The sequence below is a fragment of the Neophocaena asiaeorientalis genome, unplaced genomic scaffold (genome assembly GCF_003031525.2).
Source record: "Neophocaena asiaeorientalis asiaeorientalis breed wild unplaced genomic scaffold, Neophocaena_asiaeorientalis_V1.1 scaffold787, whole genome shotgun sequence".
NCBI classification, from domain to species: Eukaryota; Metazoa; Chordata; class Mammalia; order Artiodactyla; family Phocoenidae; genus Neophocaena; species Neophocaena asiaeorientalis.
The window spans coordinates 323,525-337,859 of NW_020175824.1; the positions used below are offsets into that span (position 1 = coordinate 323,525).

Sequence of the window (14,335 nt, forward strand, 5' to 3'; positions counted from 1 at the left end):
CAAATAACATACAAGGGAACTCCCATAAGGTTAACAGCTGATTCTTCAGCAGAAATTCTACAAGTCAGAAGGAAGTGGCATGATATACTTAAAGTGATGAAAGGGAAGAACCTACAACCAAGATTACTCTACCTGGCAAGGATCTCATTCAGATTCGATGGAGAAATCAAAAGCTTTACAGTCAAGCAAAAGATAAGAGAATTCAGCACCATCAAACCAGCTCTGCAACAAATGCTAAAGGAACTTCTCTAAGTGGGAAACACAAGAGAAGAAAAAGACCTACAAAAACAAACCCAAAACAATTAAGAAAATGGTCATAGGAACATACATATCGATAATTACCTTAAACGTGAATGGATTAAATGCTCCAACCAAAAGACACAGGCTTGCTGAATGGATACAAAAACAAAACCCCTATATATGCTGTCTACAGGAGACCCACTTCAGACCTAGGGACACATACAGACTGAAAGTGAGGGGATGGAAGGAAGATATTCCATGAAAATGGAAATCAAAAGAAAGCTGGAGTGGCTATATTCATATCAGATAAAAAAGACTTTAAAATAAACAATGTTATAATAGACAAGGAAGGACACTACATAATGATCAAGGGATCAATTCAAGAAGAAGATATAACAATTATAAATATATATGTACCCAACATAGGAGCACCTCAATACATAAGGCAACTGCTAACAGCTATAAAAGAGGAAATCAACAGTGACACAATAATAGTGAGGGACTTTAACACTTCATTTACACCAATGGACAGATCATCCAAAATGAAAATAAGTAAGGAAATAGAAGCTTTAAATGACACAATAGACCAAATGGATTTAATTGATATTTATGGGACATTCCATTCAAAAAGAGCAGATTACACTTTCTCCTCAAGTGCACATGGAACATTCTCCAGGATAGATCACATCTTGGGTCACAAATCCAGCCTCAGTAAATTTAAGACAATTGAAATCATATCAAGCATCTTTTCTGACCACAACACTATGAGATTAGAAATGAATTACAGGAAAAAAAAAAACATAAAAAACACAAACATATGTAGGCTAAACAATACACTACTAAATAACTAAGAGATCACTTTGAAGAAATCAAAGAGGAAATCAAAAAATACTTAGAGACAAATGACAATGAAAACACGACCATCAAAAACCTATGGGATATAGGAAAAGCAGTTCTAAGAGGGAAGTTTATAGCTATACAAGCCTACCTCAAGAAACAAGAAAAATCTCAAGTAAACAATCTAAACTTATGTCTAAAGGAACTAGAGAAAGAAGAACAAAAAAACCCAAAGTTAGCAGAAGGAAAGAAATCGTAAAGATTAGAGCAGAAATAAATGAAGTATAAACAAAGAAAACAATAGCAAAGATCAATAAAACTAAAAGATGGTTCTTTGAGAAGATAAATGAAATTGATAAACCATTAGCCAGACTCATCAAGTAAAAGAGGGAGAGGACTCAAACCAATAAAATAGAAATGAAAAAGGAGAAGTTACAACAGACACCAAAGAAATACAAGTATCCTAAGAGACTACTACAAGCAACTCTATGACAATAAAATGGACAAATTCTTAGAAAGGTATAACCTTCCATGACTGAACCAAAAAGAAACAGAAACTATGGACAGACCAATCACAAGTAATGAAACTGAAACTGTGATTAAAAATTTTCCAACAAACAAAAGTCCAGGATCAGATGGCTCCACAGGTGAATTCTATCAAACATTTAGAGAAGACATAACAACCATCATTCTCAAACTCTTCCAAAAAATTGCAGAGGTGGGAACACTCCCAAACTCATTCTATGAGACCACCATCACCCTGATACCAAAACAAGACAAAGATACTACAAAAAAAGAAAATTACAGACCAATATCAGTGATTAGTATAGATGCAAAACTCCTCAACAAAATACCAGCAAGCAGAATCCAGCAACACATTAAAAGGATCATGCACCAAGATCAAGTGGAATTTAACCCAGGGATGCAAGGATTCTTCAAAATACACAAATCAATCAATGTGATACACCATATTAACAAATTGAAGAATCAAAACCATATGATCATCTCAATAGGTGCAAAAAAAGGTCTTGACAAATTTCAACATCCATTTATGATAAAAACTCTCTAGAAAGTGGGCATAGAGGGAACCTACCTCAATATAATAAAGGCCATATATGACAAACCCACAGCAAACATCATTCTCAATGGTAAAAAACTGAATGCATTTCCTCTAAGATAAGGAAGGAGACAAGGATGTCCACTCTCACCACTATTATTCAACATAGTTTTGGAAGTCCTAGCCATGACAATCAGAAAAGAAAAAGAAATAAAAGGAATACAAATTGGTAAAGAAGACGTCAAGCAGTCACTGTTTGCAGATGACATAATACTATACATAAAGAATCCATACAAACAACAAATGCCAGAGGGGGTGCCGAGAATAGGGGAGCCTCTTGCACTGTTGGTGGGAATGTAAACTGATACAGCCACTATAGAGAACAGTATGGAGGTTCCTTACAAAAGTATAACTAGAATTACCATATGATCCAACAATCTCACTACTGGGCATATATCCAGAGAAAACCATAATTCAAAAAGAGACATGCACCCCAATGTTCATTGCAGCTCTATTTACAATAACCAGGTCATGGAAGCAAACTAAATACCCATTGACAGATGAATGGATAAATAAGTTGTGGTACATATATACAATGGAATATTACTCAGCCATAAAAAGGAACAAAATTGAGCCATTTGTTGAGAAGTGGTTGGATATAGAGACTGTCTTACAGAGTGAAGTAAGTCAGAAAGAGAAAAACAAATATCGTATATTAATGCATGTATGTGGAACCTAGAAAAATGGTACAGATGAACCGGTTTGCAGGCCAGAAGTTGAGACAGAGATGTAGAGAACAAAGGTATGAACATCAAGGGGGGAAACCGTGGTGGGTTCGGGAAGGTGGTGTGCTGAATTGGGTGATTGGGATTGACATGTATACACTGATGTGTATAAAATTGATGACTAATAAGAACCTGCAGTATAAACAAACAATAAACACTTTCTTTTCTTTTCTTTAGTTTCTTTCTTTCTTTCTTTCTCTCTTTCTTTCTTTCTTTTTCTTTCTTTCTGTTTTTTCTCACTTTGCTTCCGAGCCGTGTGGCTGACAGGCTTTAGGTGCTCCGGCCGGGTGTGAGGCATGTGACTCTGAGGTGGGAGAGCTGAGTTCAGCATATTGGCCCACCAGAGACCTCCCGGTTCCATGTATATGAAACGGCAAAAGCTCTCCCAGAGACCTCCAATTCAACACTAAGACCTAGCTCCACTGAGCGACCAGCAAGCTACAGTGCTGGACACCATATGCCAAACAGCTAGCAGGACAGGAACACAACCCCACCCATTAGCAGACAGACTGCCTAAAATAATAATAAGTTCACAATAACCCCAAAACACACCACCAGACGTGGTCCTGCCCAAGAGAAAGGCAAGATCCAGCTTCATCCACAATAACACAAACACCAGTCCCATCCACCGGGAAGCCTACACAACCCACTTAACTACCTTAACCCACTGAGAGCAGAGACCAAAAAAAAACGGGAAGAACGGCCTGGCAGCCTGCAAAAAGGAGACCCCAAATACATTAAGTTAAGCAAAATAAGAAGACAGAGAAATACACAGCAGACAAAGGAGCAAGGTAAAATCCCAACAGACCAAAAAAAAAAAAAATGAAGAGGAAATATGCAGTCTCCCTGAAAATGAATTCAGAGTAATTATAGTAAAGGTGATCCAACATCTTGGAAATAGAATGGAGAAAATAAAAGAAACATTCAACAAGGACTTAGAGGAACTAAAGAGCAAACAGACAATGATGAACAACACATAACTGAAATTAAAAAGTCTCTAGAAGGAAGCAATAGCAGAATAACCAAGGCAGAAGAATGCATAAGTGACCTGGAAGATAAAATAGTGCAAATAACTATCACAGAGTGTAATAAAGAAAAAAAAAAATGAAAAGAATTGAGGACAATCTCAGAGTCTCCTGGGACAACATTGAATACACCAACATTGAAATTATAGGGGTCCCAGAGAAGAAGAGAAAAAAAAAAGGGGATGGAGAAAATATTTGAAAAGATTATACTTGAAAACTTCCCTAATATGGGGAAGGAAATAGTAAAGCAAGTCCAGGAAGCACAGAAAGTCCCATACAGGATAAACCCAAGGAGAAACATGCCAAGACACATATTAATCAAACTATCAAAAATTAAATAAAAAGAAAATAATATTAAAAGCAGCAAGGGAAAAGCAACAAATAATGTACGAGGGAATCCCCTTAAGGTTAATAGCTGATCTTTCAGCAGAAACTCTGCAAGCCAGAAGGGAGTGGAAGGACATATTTAAAGTAATGAAAGTGAAAAACCTACAACCAAGATTACTCTACTCAGCAAGGATCTCATTCAGATTCAACAGAGAAATGAAAACGTTTACAGAAAAGCAAAAGCTAAGAGAATTCAGTATCACCAAACCAGCTGTACAACAAATGATAAAGGAACTTATCTAGGCAGGAAACAGAAGAAAAGGAAAAGACCGACAATAACAAACCCAAAACAATTAAGAAAATGGTAATAGGAACATACATATCGATAACTACCTTAAATATAAACGGATTAAATGCTCAAACCAAAATATATAGGTTGACTGAATGGATATAAAAACAAGACCTGTATATATGCTGTCTACAAGAAACCCACATCAGACCTAGGGACACATACAGACTGAAGGGTAGGGGATGGAAAAAGATATTCCATGCAAATGGAAATCAAAAGAAAGCTGGAGTAGCAATTCACATATCAGACAAAATAGACTTTAAAACAAAGATTATTAAGGAGACAAAGAAGGACACTACATAATGATCAAGGGATCAATCCAAGAAGATATAACAATTGTAAATATTTATGCACCCAAAACAGGAGCACCTCAATACATAAGGCAAATACTAACAGCCATAAAAGGGGAAATCGACAGTAACACATTCATAATAGGGGCCCTTAACAGCCCACTTTCACCAATGGACAGATCATCCAAAATGAAAATAAATAAGGAAACAAGCTTTAAATGATACATTAAACAAGATGGACTTAATTGGTATTTATAGGACATTTCATCCCAAAACAACAGATTACACTTCTCAAGTGTGCATGGAACATTCTCCAGGATAGATCCAATCTTGGGTCACAAATCAAGCCTTGGTAAATTTAAGAAAATTGAAATTGTGTTACGCATCTCCTCCTACCACAATACTCTGAGATTAGAAATAAATTACAGGAAAAAAATGTAAACAACACAAACACATGGAGGCTAAGCACTACACTAATAGATAAGCAAGAGATCACAGAGAAATCAAAGAGGAAATTAAAAAATACCAAGAGACAAATGACCATGAAAACACGATGATCCAAACCTATAGGATGCAGCAAAAGCAGTTCTAAGAGGAAAGTATATTGCACTAAAATCCTACTTCAAGAAACAAGGAACATCTCAAATAAGCAACCTAACCTTACACCTAAAGCAAATAGAGAAAGGAGAACAAAAAACCTCCAAAGTTAGCAGAAGGATAGATATCAGAAATATCAGGTCAGAAATAAATGAAAAAGAAATGATAGCAAAGATCAATAAAACTAAAAGATGATTCTTTGAGAAGGTAAAAAAATTGATAAACCATTCACCAGACTCATCCAGAAACAAAGGGAGAAGACTCAAATCAATAGAATTAGAAATGAAAAAGGAGAAGTAAAAACTGACACTGCAGAAATACAAAGGATCATGAGAGATTACTACAAGCAACTATATGCCAATAAAATAGACAACCTGGAAGAAATGGACAAATTCTTAGAAAAGCACAAACTTCTGAGTTTGAACAATGAAGAAATACAAAATATAAACAGACCAACCACAAGCACTGAAACTGAAACTGTGATTAAAAATCTTCCAACAAACAAAAGCCCAGGACCCAAATGGTTTCCCAGGCGAATTCTATCAAACATTTAGAGAAGAGCTAACATCTATCCTTCTCAAACTCTTCCAAAATATAGCAGAGAGAGGACCACTCCCAAACTCATTCTATGAGGCCACCATCACTCCTATACCAAAACCACACAAAGATGTCACACAGGGCTTCCCTGGTGGCACAGTGGTTGAGAGTCCGAAAATCCTTAATAAAACACTAGCAAACATAATCCAACAGCACATTAAAAGGATCATACACCATGATCAAGTGGGATTTATCCCCAAAATGCAAGGATTCTTCAATATATACAAATCAATCAATGTTATACACCATATTAACAAATCGAAGGGAAAAAAACGTATGATCATCTCAATACATGCAGAAAAAGCTTTTGACAAAATTCAACATCCATTTATGATAAAAACCCACCAGAAAGCAGGCATAAAGGAACTTACTTCAACATAATAAAGGCCATATATGAAAACCCACAACCAACATCCTTCTCAACGGTGAAAAACTGAAACAATTTCCACTAAGATAAGGAACAAGACAAGGTTGCCCACTCTCACTACTATTATTCAGCATAGTTTTGGGAGCTTTAGCCACAGCAATCAGAGAAGAAAAAGAAGTAAAAGGAACAGAAAAGAAGAAGTAAAACTGTCACTGCTTGCAGATGATATGATACTATAGATAGAGAATCCTAAAGATGCTACCAGGAAACTACTAGGACTAATCAATGAATTTGGTAAAGTAGCAGGATACAACATTAATGCACAGAAATCTCTTTCATTCCTATACACTAATGATGAAAAATCTGAAAGAGAAATTAAGGACACACTCCCACTTACCACTGCAACAAAATGAATAAAATGCCTAGCAATAAACCTACTTAAGGAGACAAATGACCTGTATGCAGAAAACTACAAGACACTGATGAAAGATATTAAAGATGATACAAACAGATGGAGAGATATACCATGTTCTTGGATTGCAAGAATTAACATTGTGAAAATGACTATACTACCCAAAGCAATCTACAGATTCAGTGCAATCCCTATCAAACCACCAATGGCATTTTCATAGAACTAATGCAAAATATTTCACAATTTGTATGTAAACACAAAAGACCCCAAAAAGCCAAAGCAATCTTGAGACAGAAAAACAGAGCAGGAGGAATCTGGCTCCTGGACTTCAGACTATACTACAAAGCTACAGTAATCAAGACAGTCTGGTACTGGCACAAAAACAGAAATATAGATCAATGGAACAGGATAGAAAGCCCAGAGATAAACCCATGCACATATGATCACACATATGATCACCTTGTCTTTGACAAAGGAGCTAAGAATATACAATGTAGAAAAGACAGCCTCTTCAATAATAAGTGGTGCTTGGAAAACTGGACAGCTACATGTAAAAGAATGAAATTAGAGCACTCCCTGACACAATACACAAAAATAAACTCAAAATGGATCAAAGACTTAAATGTAAGGCCAGACACTATAGAACTCTTAGAGGAAAACATTGGCAGAACACTCCATGACATAAATCATAGGAAGATCCTATTTGAATCACCTCCTAGGGAAATAGAAATAAAAATAAACAAATGGGACCTAATGAAACTTAAGGTTTTTGCACAACAAAGGAAACCATAAACCAGATGATAAGACAACCCTCAGAATGGGAGAAAATAGTTGCAAATGAAGCAACTGACAAAGAATTAATCTCCAAAATTTACAAGCAGCCCATGCAGCTCAATATCAAGAAAAACAAACAATGCAATCCAAAAATGGGCAGAAAACCTAAATAGACTTTTCTCCAAAGAAGGTATACAGATTGCCAACAAACATATGAAACGATGCTCGACATCACTATTCACTAGAGAAATTCTAATCGAAACTACAATGAGGTATCACCTCACGCAGGTCAGAATGGCCATCTTAAAAAAATCTACAGACAATAAATGCTGGAGAGGGTGTGGAGAAAAGGGAACCCTCTTGCACTGTTGGTGGGAATGTTAATTGATACAGCCGCTATGGAGAACAGTATGGAGGTTCCTTAAAAAACTTAAACTAGAACTACCATATGACCCAGATCCCACTACTGTGCATATACCCTAAGAAAACCATAATTCAAAAGGAGTTACGTATCACAATGTTCATTGCAGCTTTATTTACAATAGCTAGGACATGGAAGCAACCTAAGTGTCCATCGACAGATTAATGGATAAAGAAGATGTGGCACATATATAGAGTGGAATATTAGCCATAAAAAGAAACAAAATTGAGTTGTTTGTAGTGAGGTGGATGGACCTAGAGACTGTCATACAGAGTGAAGTAAGTTAGAAAGAGGAAAACAAATACCATATGCTAACACATATATATGGAATCTAAAAAAAAAAAAAAGGTTCTGAAGAACCTTGGGACAAGACAGGAATTAAGACCCAGATGTAGAGAATGGACTTGAGGACATGGGGAGGGGGAAGGGTAAGCTGGGACAAAGTGAGAGAGTGACATGGACATATATACACTGCCAAATGTAACATAGATAGCTAGAGGGAAGAAACCACATAGCCCAGGTAGATCAGCTCAGTGCTTTGTGTCCACCTAGAGGGGTGGGATAGGGAGGGTGGGAGGGAGATGCAAGAGGGAGGAGATATGGTGATATATGTATATGTATAGCTGATTCAGTTTGGTATACAGCAGAAACTAACACACCATTGTAAAGCAATTATACTCCACTAAAGATGTTAAAAACAATATTTATTTTTTTTAAAACCCTATGAATGTTTAAAAAAAAGAGTTAATTATAGCCCATACTAGGGTTACCAATGTGTTTTCCTAGAATATACATTGTAACAGGGCAAATTCTAATATTTTTGCTTTCCCACCCTGAGTATATGTAGGACACTATATGTTCATTCTTGAGTATTGCTTCCACAGAAAGGGAGAAATTAGAAGTCACTTTGCCAAGGTCATTTTTTTTTTTAGGTAGCAAAGCAGCCAAGAGTGGGAACAACTGCCCCCTACTCTCCAAATCTATGTCTCCTTTAGACAATTTCTCTGAGAAATAAACCAAGACCCTTTGTCTCACGTCTGTCATACCTTTTAACTAAGGTTTACAAAATAATATTTTCAATGCCCTTGATGGTGTGATCTCTCTCATATGCCAAGCACATCTGTTGAATTCAAAGACACCGGACTGCTTTCCCAAAGTTGACTCAGCAAGAGCACTCGGAACTCAAGTTAAGGCCCCAGGAGGGCAAGTGTTGGGAGTTCATGCTTTGCCCTTGGGAAGAAATCTCCTCCTGCCTACATTATTAGAAAATAATTCCTGTTTTTTTTACTGTATTTGTAAAAGGGCCTCAGGAGCCCAATCTTCCTGCATCTTGAGAAAAGAGGTTGGAATGAAATCAACGCTAATGTTACAAATAAAGTTATTATTCAATAGAAGAAAAATTGGAAGTTTGAATAATGAGTATTACAGCCATTGCCTGTTCCTAAAAGCATTTTCATACAGGGCAGATACTGGTTACAGCATGCTGTATTTACATAATCCAACAGGAATAAGTTAATTTAATGACAGAGGGAAGAGAATGGATCTCAGAAAACAAGAGCCAGTGACATGTTACAACTTTTCTTTCTTTCTCTTGGTTTAACATATTTGTAAGCTGCCATTCGTTATAATAATTGACAAAACTGTGCAGATGTTTTGCTTTCTGGAAATTTGGATGTCATATGTCATGCCTAAGATTCGTCAGTAATGAGTTAAATTGGGCTATTGGACTTGTGGAGGCACTTCTGTTCTTAGCCTAATGATTTGTTTATTTAACCATTTTTGTTAGAGAAAGCCCAGAAAAAAGGAGATTTGATTTTAAAAATTAATCTTGAGAATAAATGTGTAAATACAAATACAGTGTTTTGTGGCCAATTCAGTTCTCAATCAATACCATTTTGAAATGCTAACTGTAATGAAGACAATGGACACTAATTAAATAAGCAAGATACACATCATCATGAAAAGGCCAACTTAACTGACCCAGCTTATTAATTTTCTGATGGTTATATTTAGAACAATAGCAACAGAATAAGTCTTTTGCATCCATTGAAACTCTGCACAGGCTTTCAGTACTAGATGTTATAAAATAGGCAAATCTTCTAAACATGCCAGTCAATCGGAGGTATATTTACAAGATGATTAACTCTCAGGTCTTTATAAGGTCTTTGGAAGCCTACAGAAATTAGCTTTTCCCTATGTTTTCTTATAAGACATTGTTTAAAATAATCTCACCCACTAATAATTAATATTTCTTGACCCTTCTATGTCTAAAGTTAGATAGCCCAGGGTTCAAGTGCAAATTCTCCCACTTATTAGCTGTGTGATTCTGATATCTTTTATACCTCTGTAAGCTTGGCACAAATAAGTATTAATATCTATTAGCTTCTATTATTATATTATTATTATTACTATAACAGCCATCAGTGCTGGCTGTTCAATGGTGGTTTCATCACCCCTTGTTCTACTCTGATCCCTCATGTGACCATGCATGTGCATTCAATCTTACTTTAGTTTGTGCAGTTACTCAGTGCTTATGCTTGGGTCAGAATGTGCCTGGCCACTCTCCACTTCAACCTTGTCACTTGGTGGATGGAAGATTGCAGAGGGTAAAAAGGATCATAGTTATTTTGAGCCCATTATACAGCAGACATCTCACTAACCATGTAGCAAATGTTATCTTATCATCATTTAACTCTTATAGAACTGTTAGGTAGGTATTATTACCTCCATTTTTAAAATGAAGAAATTGAAATTTTAAAATGGCAAGGTAACTTGCCCCAAGTCACAAAGGAACAATTGGTAGGATTCTGACTCAAGTCAAAGTCTCCACATCATGAAAACTTACTTTATTATGTCAGACTGCTTTCAGATGTCAGGAGCGCAGTCCATTAACTAACTCAGTGCCTAACATAGCACTAAATGCTTAGTAAATAATATTTCTGATGGCTGTTATAGTAATAATAATGATATAATAATAGAAGCTAATAGATATTAATACTTATCTGTGCCAAGCTTACAGAGGTAAAAAAGATATCAGAATCACACAGCTAATAAATGGGAGAATTTGCACTTGAACGCTGGGCTATCTAACTCTGAAAAACATATCTTAAATTTCTATGTCATAGTACTCCCCTAAAGCCTTAGCAGTATAAATTAACATCCTCAGAAGGAAGGCTGATGGGAAGGCCAACATGCTTTACAAATAAGCTTTATTTTTCTAAGGTCCTTGAGGATCTGTATATTTCATAATTGGAACCGCATCTGCACTCCCCGTGACTGGTCTTCAGTGAGTGTAAAGGCTGCTAGTCCTGTTCGTATCCTGCCGTTGTTTGTTCATGATTACACATCCCATTTAGGTTGATTTCTCAACACTCAGCATCCTGTGTGTGCTCTACTGGAACTACCAACTGACGTACAAATACAGAATTTTCTATTGGTTTTGTGATTTTCTTTATTCACAGACATATTTTGGTCACATTTTAGTCACTTCCTCCTTAGCCTCTGCTTGCATAATTACTCCTCCTTATATATAGGACCTTGCAATTTTTATTTTCTGCTACATATCTTTATTTATTTATTTTTCTTTCATAATTGAGACTTTATTGATTGTTTTGAGAATCAGTACTCAGACATTTCAATTTGTACACAATTCTTTTTTTTTAAAGTTAATTAATTAAATAATTTATTTTTGGCTGCATTGGGTCTTCGTTGCTGTGCACGAGATTTCCCTAGTTGCAGCGAGCGAGGGTTACTCTTCGTTGCAGTGCCTGGGCTTCTCATTGCGGTGGCTTCTCTTTGTTGCAGAGCACGGTCTCTAGGCACGTGGGCTTCAGTAGTTGCGGCATGCGGCTCCGTAGTTGTGGTGCACGAGCTTAGTTGATCTGCGGCATGTGGGATCTTCCTGGACCAGGGCTCGAACCCGTGTCCCCTGCATTGGCAGATGGATTCTTAACCATTGCGCCATCAGGGAAGTCCCTGTACACAATTCTTAACATATGTACCAAAAATCTAAAAAATCATGCAGTTATGGTTCTTTTCTGAAAAGTTATTGCAGTGACTTTCCAGCTTAAAATTTGGAGGCAAATTTTCCTTAACAGAATAGCAAGTACCAATATCTTCAAATATTGATATGCTGTTCTGTCATAAGTCCCACTAACTCATATCCCACTAACTTTAATATCATATACTGTACATACTCAAATTGTCAATCATTCACAGTACATTAACAAAGTTACTAGAACTGTACTACCATGACCAAAGATGTTACAGAACACACAAAATTCTGACCAGGAGAGCCAAGATCAAGGAGTGAGTGGTTTGCTTTAGGAAAAATTCTACCGAAAACAATATGGGAAGAGAAGTAATTTAAAGTTGGGGGTGGGAGGGAGGGATGAATTGGGAGATTGGGGTTGACATATATACACTACTGATACTATGCATAAAATAGATAGCTAATGAGAACCTACCTCACAGCACAGGGAACTCTACCCAGTGCTTCGTGGTGACCTAAATTCGAAGGAAATCAAAAAAAGAGGGGATGCATGAATATGTACAGCTGATTCACCTTGCCACACAGTATAAACCAACACAACACTGTAAAGCAACCACACTCCAACAAAAATTTAAAAAAAAAAGTGTTCAAGACATTAAATGCACAACTGACTCCTAATGCCATTTAGTATGCTTTGTATTATAGGATATAATAGCTACCCCCATCTGTGGAATGTTAAGCTGACACCGAAGACAATCAAAGCCTCCCATATTCAATATCCCACTATTTTCTGGTTGTACCAAAAAATAAACAACCAGCAAATGATTTCACCTTAAAAATTAAAAATTACCGTTAAAAAAATTTTAAGGGTAAAAAATTGGGGATGAGGGGGTATTCCCTCCTTTTTAAAAATGTTTCTAGAGCTACTAAAAAACTGGCATTTACAAAATAGTTGATAAAAATATTCCTCTGGATTGTGCAAGAAGAGAGACAGGGACCACTGATAGGACCAGGTGTGTGATATTAATCAGACTTGGCTTCTTTCTTTCCTGCTTCATCAGAAGCTGGGCTCTCCTCGTTTTTAGTTTCTCCATTTTCTGCAGGTACATCTTCTTTAGTCTCTTGGTTAGCCTCTTCAGTCTGTTTTCCCTTTGCTCCCCTTTTCCCTTTTGTTTGCACTTTTGTCTGAAGATTTATTCTTTCCTGCCTCCTTTTTGGGCTTCGTTTCCACTTTTGCAGGAGCCGGTTTAGCTGACAACCTCGCCGATCTCCTCTTGGGCTCCTCCTCCGCCGCCCCCTCGGCGGAGCTGAGCTTCCTCTCGGGCACCATGGCGGCGGTGAAGCTGCCACTTCCCGCCGCCCTGCTGTATATCGCGGCTGCCGGGCGACTCGGCGGAAAATGCCAGCGGGGACAAGAGTTGCTGTGGCCAAGGGGGTGGTCCGGCCCACCCGATCTGACAAAACCCGCCGGCCCAGACCTTGCACTTTCCTTCTTCTCTCCGGTCATCTTTTATGTTAGTCAGATCATCGTGGTCACACACAAGCGGTCACTGGTGTTATGACCTTTAGCATCAGAAGAGTCATTCAGGGGCAGTAGAAGTAAAAGTTAAAAATCACTTGCCGCTTTCAGTAAAGGAAGAAAAATGTAGCTTAAAAAGACGTTTATGAAGTAAGCTAAGCTTTTAAAAATTTCTGTATGGTTCGGACTGGGATGGTGTAAATATACTGTACATCCATGGGCAATTATAAATTAAACCTGAGCTGTGAAATCTGACCTCTTTACCTACCTGATCATGAACAAACGTGAGAAAGAAAAACACTTAGATTTGAATTTCTTTTTTGATTCTTCTACATCTCACAGTTTGGCAGAATTGCTAATAAGGAGTGAAATGTCCAAACAGGTTGCCTCAGAAAGGCAGAGAAGCAAAGAGTCTGTATGATCCACACTGAATAATTTTGTCTCAAGGAATCAGATGTGCGATGTGCTGCCTAATTATAGGAAATGGCAAATTGAGAAAAACACTGTAGTCATGAAAAATCCCCAGAAGATATCTGACAATGTCCCAGAAATCTGTTTCCATTCCAAATGCTGCCAAATTCTTAATGTGGGGGAAATGCGAGAAGGAAATCAAACTTTGACTCTCCTTGTAAGTCATGAAATCAAACCCAATGGACAAAAGGCTGTTCTTGCCTGGGTTATGACACCAGCTGTCTGAAGGGACTGTTCTAATTATCACTAGTCTTATTCGTTCCAAGGTTATTTTTT

The 14,335-nt window shown here is 37.2% G+C and overlaps 1 pseudogene; it reads right to left on the reverse strand.

The window, feature by feature from the left end:
* Window positions 1-13,092: 13,092 nt before the first annotated feature.
* On the reverse strand, window positions 13,093-13,399 carry LOC112391313 (non-histone chromosomal protein HMG-14 pseudogene; annotated as a pseudogene).
* Between the last annotated feature and the right edge of the window lie 936 nt (window positions 13,400-14,335).